The sequence below is a fragment of the Apis cerana genome, linkage group LG1 (genome assembly GCF_029169275.1).
Source record: "Apis cerana isolate GH-2021 linkage group LG1, AcerK_1.0, whole genome shotgun sequence".
Lineage (NCBI taxonomy): Eukaryota > Metazoa > Arthropoda > Insecta > Hymenoptera > Apidae > Apis > Apis cerana.
Window position 1 is genome coordinate 18,362,724 of NC_083852.1, and position 10,232 is coordinate 18,372,955.

A 10,232-nucleotide genomic window follows, 5' to 3' on the forward strand; every position below is an offset into this window, starting at 1 on the left:
ATCTTTCCACCAATCAGAATCGTTGAACAGTCCTATTGGGACTTAAACTTATATATTTCTTTTTGCCAAATATTTCTAATTAATAATTATAATTTCTTATATTTTTAGTATTTTTTAAATTAGTTACTAATAAATGAATAAATGTATTAATTGGTTTTTATATTTAATTATTTTTATATCGCTTTAATGATGTTATTAAATTCTATATATTTAATATATTCTTAATGTTAATTTATCTCGTGGGCTCTTCTGATTGGTGCGGAGGTGCTGCCGAAGAAGTTATAAAAGGATGCATTAACTATTTGCAATCATTTTGCGTAAGGATTCGGAAGGGATAACGTCGTGCAAAATTAACGTCGTGCTTGTTTTAAGAAGAAACGTATTTTTTGTAAGTTTCAAAAATACATATTTATTTTTATTCGTTTCTTATTTATTTATATGTTTATATTTTATAATTTATTATTTTTTATTTCATTATTTTATTTTTATTATTTGTTTATTTAATTTATTTAACTTTAATATTAATTTTAGTATTCTTAATATAATAATAAAATGTTTATTTAATTTTTGTTTTAATTGATTTATATTTTAATTTTTTTATTGTATTCCAGTTTTTATAATCTGATTAATTTTGATTAATATTATTACTATTAATAATATTAAAATTTCTTATATTAATATTTTTTTATTTATTATTAATTTTATTATTATGAATTTAATATGAATATTTAATTTAATTTGCGCGCGCATGTTAAATAAATGTTCGTTCTGTTACAGCCAATCAGAGAGCAACTACGGCCCAACGCTCGACGAATCAGTACGTTCGGCTTCAGTCTGCTGTTGGACCTCGTGGGGATAGGACGGATGGAGATACAACTGGTGAGTGAATACATATAATTTATAATTAATATATTATTATAATTTATAAATTAATTGTTAATATTGTTCAATTAAAATATTTTTAAACGTATATTATGTGTTACTAAAAATGCTCAATATATGTTTAATTAATTAGTTTTCCGTATCGTTATTTTTTGTTATGTACATGGACAGTTTGTTTATTGACAGTTATTAATATTAATTTATAAATTATATATAACTTTTTCTTTTTAAATCTTTCTATTTGTTAATTCGGAAATAAAAGTTTTATTTCGAATATACGTAATTTCGAATATCGTTTTCGTGTATATATTCTGTGCCCTCAAATCGTGTAATATTTCTGTTTTGATTTTACGCTTAAGGCGTATTACGATTTCCTATAATCCGTTTCCAAGAAATTGTCAGTTTATATTCGTAGTTTATATTTATATTCGATATGTCGTACGATTTTCTGTCGAACAAATCCCCACTCCAATTTATAATTTTATAAACAAAATTGTGTCACGAAATATCATTCTATTACCGAAAGTTGAAGTAGAAGGACGCTTTGCTACATGTGCGTGACTATTGCGTAAAATATTCTTTCCATAATTTTATAATTATAATTATAATTTCCATCTTTTATAATTCTTTTATTTTCGCGTAATATTTAACTATTAATATTTAATGAATAATTTATTAAATATTAAATTTTTTTTGAAGAATTTTTTTTTTATTTTTATTTTTTTCTATTGTATCATTAGAATTATGATAATTATTAAAGTAAGATTTGAATTGATGATTGTCTTGCTTTAATATAATGTCTTAATTTTGGGTATTTTTTTATATTTATTTTAAAGATTTGATCATTTTTTGTTCAGGTTAAAATTTTTGATTGCTGAGGTAATTTTCAAGATATTGATATCGCAATGGTGACAGATGGTGACTTCATGGCAAAGCGGTAACGTTTAATCTTTTGTATCGAAAATAAATACATTTTTAAGTATTTATTTTTTATTCTATTATTATTTTATTATGTTAAATAATTCATAATTCTACATAATTTTATTTCGGATTTGTTAAGTTATTTTTTTAATTTCAAATTGATTGAATTTATTTTTCTCTTGCATTTAATTTGTAGTTTCAAGAGATAATAATTTTTATGAACAAATGCTCGATACCCTACCCTTCCCCACTAATACAGATTTATTTTCAGAAAAATTTTGTGATCGCGCGCAATGCGATCGGTAGAGTCAGTGTTGTTTCGTAATACAGTATTTTTAAGATTATTTTTTAGAGCACAGCTGCTCTTATTCAATTTAATTATAATAATCATTCGCGAAATTAGAGTCAGTGTTTATTCGCCGAATATTAAATACGGACGCGTTAATAGTTTATTTTGTTTCATTTTTTTTCTTACAAATTTTCGTTTTCGGTACAGAGTAAAATCAGTGCTCTCAAGAACATAAGGCGATCATCCATCACGCGAAGAGGTAATTATCTTGCATATTTTTAATCATTTTATTTTATTATTTGATTTTGTTTTAATCATTAATCGAAAAATAAATCGTCTTTTTGGTAAAATTTATTATTTTTGTCAACTAAATTTACAAATTATTAGATTTTTATTTCTCAAGTTTTAAGTTTTAAAATTTTAATTTTTATCATTAGAGATTAGTAATATCTTAGTTTTTTATTTTTATTGAATTTTGAAATTAAACAAAATTGAATCGATAATTAAATTTTTTTTTAATTAATGTAATATTTTATGTTCTGTTAAAGGTACTGTCATCATGTCGTCCTCTGGACTTTTGAAAAAAGTTTTGTGATCGCGCGCAATGCGATCGGTAGAGTCAGTGTTGTTTCGTAATACAGTATTTTTAATATTTTTTAGAGCACAGCTGCTCTTATTCAATTTAATTATAATAATCATTCGCGAAATTAGAGTCAGTGTTTGTTCGCCGAATATTAAATACGGACGCGTTAATAGTTTATTTTGTTTCATTTTTTTTTTCTTACAAATTTTCGTTTTCGGTACAGGGTAAAATCAGTGCTCTCAAGAACATAAGGCGATCATCCATCACGCGAAGAGGTAATTATCTTTGCATATTTTTCACGAATATAGTTTCATTTTTCTTTCAGTTTTCTTTATTAATTAATATATATACTATGTTCTAAATTACGGTATTCCATTTTTTCTCCTTTTTTTCAGTTTTCACAGTTTTCATCCTTCTACTTGATGACAACTTCGCGATGGGTCATGACAGCATTGGTGGCAACGCAGATTCTTCGCATCTATGGTGAGTCGCATGCATTTTGGTTCCTCTGGTCACTCAATCATGTCGTAGGATGAAAGATCCGAATCGACACGGGTGATTGGTTGTATACGTAGAATTTTGTACGAGCACAATGACCATGGGTATTTATTATATCCGTGAATAGTGACATTTCATATGTTTGTGTTTTATTTATTAGATCAGGATAGGTTTTCTTGCACATCGCGTTTTTAACTAAATGATATTGATAATTAACGTTATATGAATAAATTTTAAAATAATATTAGAAATTACATAATAATAATGATGATGCATATGATATTATAATAACAATTATATCATAATGATTGTTGTTTATTATCACATGATAATAAATAATATTTAATTTCTCCTTTTATTTTATTTCATTACAATGCATCAAAAGAATTAATTATTTAACGTTTTATTCTAAACTTAAAAATACAAAAATATTTAATTTTTCATGCTTTTTTCGTACAAAAATGTAATAAAATATAGTGCAAGAAAACATTTCGCGACAGGTAGATTTTTGAATCAAAGCTGCAAATTTTGAACATTGCTTTAGTATTTTCGAAAATCTGCTTTGATAAAAGGATCACCTGAGGTTATTTTCATTACCATTTAGAGTCATTAATTTCTTATTTTTAATTATCATAAATAAATTTCTTATTCATTGTTCTTATACATATATGTAATATTTTTTTTCCTTGTTTAACTTAAAGTCAGTAATTGTTAAATTTATAAAGAATTTTATAAAATTTTAATAAAGAATTTTAATAAAATTTAAAATAAAACAGATTAAGAAATATTAGTCCGTTAGATTGGAAACAGATATTAATGCTTTTTTTAGCTCAGGATTTTCAGATTTAACCCCTTCCATGTTCACTGCCAGGAACTCACTCACGTGCTCAGGTGCTACTTGGGTGAGAGAGAGGCAATGGGTATGATGACTCTAGTTAATAAGTTAATAAAAATTTTTCAGCGATTGACGATGTATTAGTGTATCGTGCACGACGTATTTTCCACATTATGTGTGTATGGTTAGGCTGTGGAATTGCGTCGTTATTCATAACAACTATTTCATTTACATACAATATAATAATATAATAATATAATATAATAATTTTACATCCGCTAATAAATATTGCGGATTGTAAATAATTTATTAGTTTAATATTAAATTATAATATTAAATTATAAAAATAGTATCAATATCTATATTAGTTTTTTAATAATCATACGTATTATTTATTAATCATGATGGTAGATAATTATAATTAAAATGTATGCGTGCTTTTCGCAATTTACGCAAAGATCGCTAGACATCGTCAATTGATTTCAGGAAAATGGTACGTAAAGTTAGAGTATGCGAGTAGTGTGCCAAGCTCGGGTGTCGGAGGTGTCCCGGGACACTTTCCCTAGTGTAGGCTTTTGCGCCCGAGTGTTATGTGTGAGAATCGTGGAATGAGTGTGTTGGTATGCCTGTTTTGCCATTTTTTAAATATAGGGCTAGGTAGGATAGGTAGTATACTTCTGGTATGTCTGTTAATTATAAGTAGGTAGGGCCGGGCAGGTTGTCACTGTCTCTGATCGGGTAGGCGCGTTTTCGCGTGGCAACCTGTTTCAGGAAATAAAATTTGAAGAATCGAGGGTAAAGCTGAGATGAATGGATTATGCCATTCGTTTCTGGTTTTGCTCATCGATTTTTTGAATTCCGCGGTCGCGGTCGCGAATTATTTCGAAACGAACGTTGTGCTCGAGATTCTGCATATGTACGGAGAATGATCATTACGATCGTTGGTCGTTCATGTGCACTTAGTTTCCGCGATTTAGTCATTTTTTTCTTTTTTTTTTTTTTGATTTGCGATTAGTGAATCTCGAGCCTAGATTTAAGTTTCAGCGGGCATTGCGCCCGAAGGAAGAAGACCGAAGAGGCCTCGACAAACTGTCACGAAGAGGGGCTGCAACGAATGGCTTCTCATTTTTTGGATCTGTTTTTTGGGTCCAAAGGATGGGAAGTCATTGTTACTATTTTGTCATTGTGCTCGTTTTAGTATATGTAGTAATTGTTGTTGTGTTGTCTGGCCGATTGCATGCAGGCCCATCATTCAGATCCAGTCATCATGGGCATCGCGATTTTTTATTAGTGTTGCGAAAAAAAGATTTACGGTTTGAATTAGTGTTGCGATAAAATAATAATCGCGTTTGCTTTAGTGCTGCGATTAAAGAATATAGCGATTGTTCTTAATTACTCGATTACTGATTTTTGAATAAAAATAATTTTTTATATTTTTTTTATTTAAATTTGAATTTATTTTGTGGTGTTGCGATTTATTATAACGAGATATTTGATTAATTTTTCATTTATAATAATAGTAAGCTCTTATTAAATTCATTTTAAGAATTGCGTTGAGGAATGATCGCGTTGTTTCATATAGAGTTGCGTTAAAAAGTGATCGCGTTGTTTCATATAGTGTTGCGTTAAAAAATGATCGTGTTTTTTGAAGTAGTGTTGCGTTTTCAATATGCCCAAAATTCTTCCACTGATATGGTGGAAACATATGTTCCTGGATCACTCAGTGCAACTACAAGAGCACATTGTTGGTGATCAACGGCAGTCTTTGTTATGGCTGTAATGGATCCGTCATTAGTAGTGTTGCGTATAATGAAATATGAGTGCATAAATTAGTATATTAGAGTTGCGTAAATAATTAAAACACTTTAGTAAGAGTGTATACTTTCGGGAATTTCTCTTTCTTTATTTTTTTTTATTTATTAAAAATAAATTAATTGTTATTGCAAATATAATAAAGCACTCATCGCGTTTGCTTTTGTAAATTTAATATATTAGTGTTGCGAAAAATAAGATATTCCACTCTCGGTTTGTTCGGATTTACATTGAGTGGATTATTTTTTGATAACCCTTCTGGTTATCTTTTCTTTGTTTTTTCCTTTTCAGCACCCCTTTGTTATGAGAGCATTTGTTTTATAAAATAATTTTTTTTAATTTTTATTTTATTTTATCGATAATAATCTTTCATTATTATTCAAAATTATGTAATCATATTATTAAGTCAATACAATTCATATCGTCCAATTTTGATAAAAATTTAAATATTACAAATATAATTCAACGAATTTAATCGCGTTATTAATAAAGTATTTTATTTAGTGAAAAAAAATATTATTTCAAAATTGTTTATTTGGAAAATCTCGATTAATATTTTTTATTAAAATAATATATTTTTATTTTAATTGGTTCTTTTTTTAAATTCGAATCTTTTTAAATCTTTAAAATTTTTATTGAAAATAATGAATGATTATGAATTATTTAACAATTGTTTATTAATATTTTATGCTTAACACTTATATATTTTATTTCAGATACATCTTTTTTTTTTATAGATATTAATCCATATAAATATATATATATATGTATATATAATAAATAATAAATAAATTTGTTTCAGATTTATTAATTTTTAGGATAAATATAATAGCATTTCGCATAGGTATGTAAATACACTATATCAACAGCTCTTTAGTGAAATGGCAAGAATGAATGAAAAGAAGGAGAAAGAATATACGTATTTGCAATTACAAAATATGTATAATCCTCTTTTGTTAAAAATTCATTATTATATGTTGTAAATTTTTACTAAACTTTTTGAAGTTTAAGTTTGTTTCAGAATCCATGGTGAAATTTCAGGGAAGAAGAAGATTTCTCATGTTCTGTATGTATAACCTCTTCCTCCTATTCCTCCTTGTCCTTTATTTAGATTAGGTTTTTATATAGGTAAAATCATTATATGATGAATTCTTTTCATTTTCAGATAGATAGGAAAAACATATAATTATCATCAAATAATCTATTTAATTTTTATGGATCCATAAATTAAAGCTTTAATAGGGAGCTTTAATTTATAATTAGATTATTTGATGGATAGATTTTATAGGTAATTTGTTTAGATAGGTTTTATAAAAAAGGTACCTTTAGGTTGTTAGTAGTTTGTTTATATTGGTGTTGTTGTGTAGGATACTTTTCGATTATTAAATTTGCTTTATTAGGTAATTTATTAGATAAATTTATTAGGTAAATCATTTTTAAATAATAAATATGGGAAATTATTAGTGAAATCATTCAACAAAAATATAATTAAAAAGCATGAAATTTCAATGCTATTCAAATTATTAAACAGAATATATTTCTAATTAAATGCATGCATAAGGGTAATAAAATAAAATGGATGGTGATGGATATAGTATTTAATTTGTTCTTATATAAATAAGTGTATATATAATTAAATATAATAATTAATCATAAGTTAATTATAAGTTTTAATTATAAGAATAGAATAATTCTTTGTGAGACACATTTCATTTATTTTTTCTTTCTATTAATTATTAAATTAATTATAATATATTAATAAAGTAAGTATATTATTTCTCTTATTAAAATATTAAATTATTAAATTTTATAAGTTATTTTATATTTTCATAGTAATGAAAGTGTAAAATAATGATACAATGAAGAAGTGTCTCACATAGATTAAATTAATTACGTAATTAATTTTAGATATAGTTTAAATTTTATTTTAAGATTTAGTCTTCCGCGTCGGTTTTTCTTATAATTCCTTTTGTTACTTTACACAACGATCAAATATTTGAACGTTTTGTAAATGTACATCAAAAGGAAAATTAATATAAATAATAAATTAATAAATAAATTTGTGCGTAAAAGGAGGGTGGATGGGACCCGTGGTTAGGGTGGGTCTCCACTTTGCAGCAACCTCCTCGAAGGTGAGACCTGGGCAATCATTATTATTTAATATATTAATTTATAATCATATTCTTTGTAGGTAATATCATAATATAATTATAAATTATATAGTAAATAATATGAGCTAATTGGCTGCAAAATTAGGTTAGGAATAGTTGTATTGAACAAATTTTGTTCATTTGCATAAATTAATAGTAATTATAGTTACTATTAATTTATGAATAATATTAGAATTTTTATCATTATAATAATATTAAAATTGAATTTAAAGAAAAAATCAAATATTCGATGATTTTTCAATAATTTTTTCTAAATTTGGTATTTAATTTTTTTTTAAGTTTTCTGTTTTATCACTAGAGCAGATAATATATACATTATGTTCTTTTTTATTGATTGGGCATTTCAAAATACGTTATGCAAAGTTTCACAAGATGTCGCCACATATCACGTCTGTTTCTCGTGTGCGATGATAATGTGCATCGGTTTAGAGTATAGCTATTCACGTTATTAAATGTCGGTAAAAATGTTAGCTTAAAAAAGAAATAAATGATATTATCGAGACCGACTTTTTTCTCAAATTGATATCGATAAATCGTAAAAAATATTTAACCTTATTTGTAAATTAATATTGTTATTTTCGAATTGATCAAATATTAATTATCAAATAATTATCAAAAAAAATATAAAAAATATTAATTATTAAAAAACAAAAATTTTAGGTTCCTTGAAATGAATTTTCAGTATATTAACTATAATTGAGTTTAATATTTATCGCTCTAAATCTTACAGGATATATTAAACATTGATTTTTTACGCGATCGGTATTTTGAATGTGAAATATAAGTATAGATATAAGCCTTATTATTTTTTAATTCGTTTTTTGATATGCCCTTTGTAATTTAATTCGATTAATTTAAAAATTTTAACGTATGTTATTTTTATCGTGATTTTTTTTTGCTAACATTTCATTTAATCGTAAAAAAATTATTTCAGAAATAATGTACATAAAGTACGTATTCGGTTTTTTTTTTGAATTTCATTATTATGTAAATTATTTTATGATATTATTATGATGTGGAATTTTTCAGTTATAACAGGAGATTTATAAAATAGAGAAATTAGAAATATAGAAATAAAATTTTCTTAGATGTAGCATTTATATAATTGTCAAATTTATTATTAAAAAATTTGTGTTTTCAAGTATTATTATGAGTGTTAGCTTAAAAATAAATATAGTTTGATCGGTTTATGGTATTGAGTATCGGTATTCGTAAAATTGGTGAAAGAAGGATTATTGAATAATGGTCATCAACGTAGGACATCCATAACCAAAGTCTTTCTAGTAATATTTCACCATAGTATTCGTTTTAATTGTGTTATGAACAGCGTGTTTGATTTATATTTGTAGGATTATACAATTGTATGATTCAAAATCAAACCCGTCTTTTCTTCGTGCCACTCTCGTTTTTAATCAATTGCACTTTGGCGATAATTTCTCTGATATACAAGTCAATTTCTATGACTTTTGTAATTTAATATTTAAGATTTCCTTTCGACATTAAATATATGTAAGAAATTTATCCAATAGAAAGATTGTGGTGATCATATTTCTAGTTTGTAAATGAAATCGTAATTGTAGAAATAATCGAGAAAAATCGATCTCTGGATGAATTGTAGTAAAGAGTAGTGAAGAGCAATTCGTTTTCTAATATCCGAAAGAAGTTTATTCTCTACATAGAATAATCTTGTACATCGTTCTTGTACATTGTACTTCTAATTGAACAGATATGACCTCGTTCGTACATCATGTGGAACATGGATATATAATAATAAACGATTGTTATTTTCAGAAGCATTCTTTTCTAGTGTTTTAACAAAAAATAAATCATGAATTTTCGAAGGCGTAAAATTTTCTATGTTACAGCAATAATCCAAATTATTTTAAATTTTTTGCTTCCAATATATTACCGATATCAAATATTTGATCGGTATCTACGCATAGTTATTATAAATTAAATTAAAAAATAGAATAATAAAATAAGATTTTTCATCATTCAGTTATTTTTTGAATCTAACACGCGATTCGAATGATGGTCAAAAAATGCGTGGGTGCGGGTGATCGTTCTCGTAGCCGTTCGTGGACCCGGTACATTGCCAACTGTCAGTTGACAGGGCACAGGATGCGCCTTTTCCGTTCGGAAAGAGCTCGCTGGCCACTCCCATCCCATACAATTGCGTTCAATCGTCCATCGATTGAACATGATCGTATCGCCAGCTATACTTATCGATTGGCCCTTGCC

The 10,232-nt window shown here is 26.1% G+C and overlaps 1 long non-coding RNA gene across 1 annotated transcript; it reads left to right on the forward strand.

Moving 5' to 3' along the window:
- Positions 1-323: 323 nt before the first annotated feature.
- LOC133666839 (uncharacterized) lies at positions 324-3,335 on the forward strand. Its single transcript, XR_009831572.1, has 5 exons — positions 324-388; positions 778-879; positions 1,740-2,351; positions 2,641-2,950; positions 3,071-3,335. It is a non-coding gene; the product is annotated as an uncharacterized LOC133666839 (long non-coding RNA).
- The last annotated feature ends 6,897 nt before the right edge of the window (positions 3,336-10,232 follow it).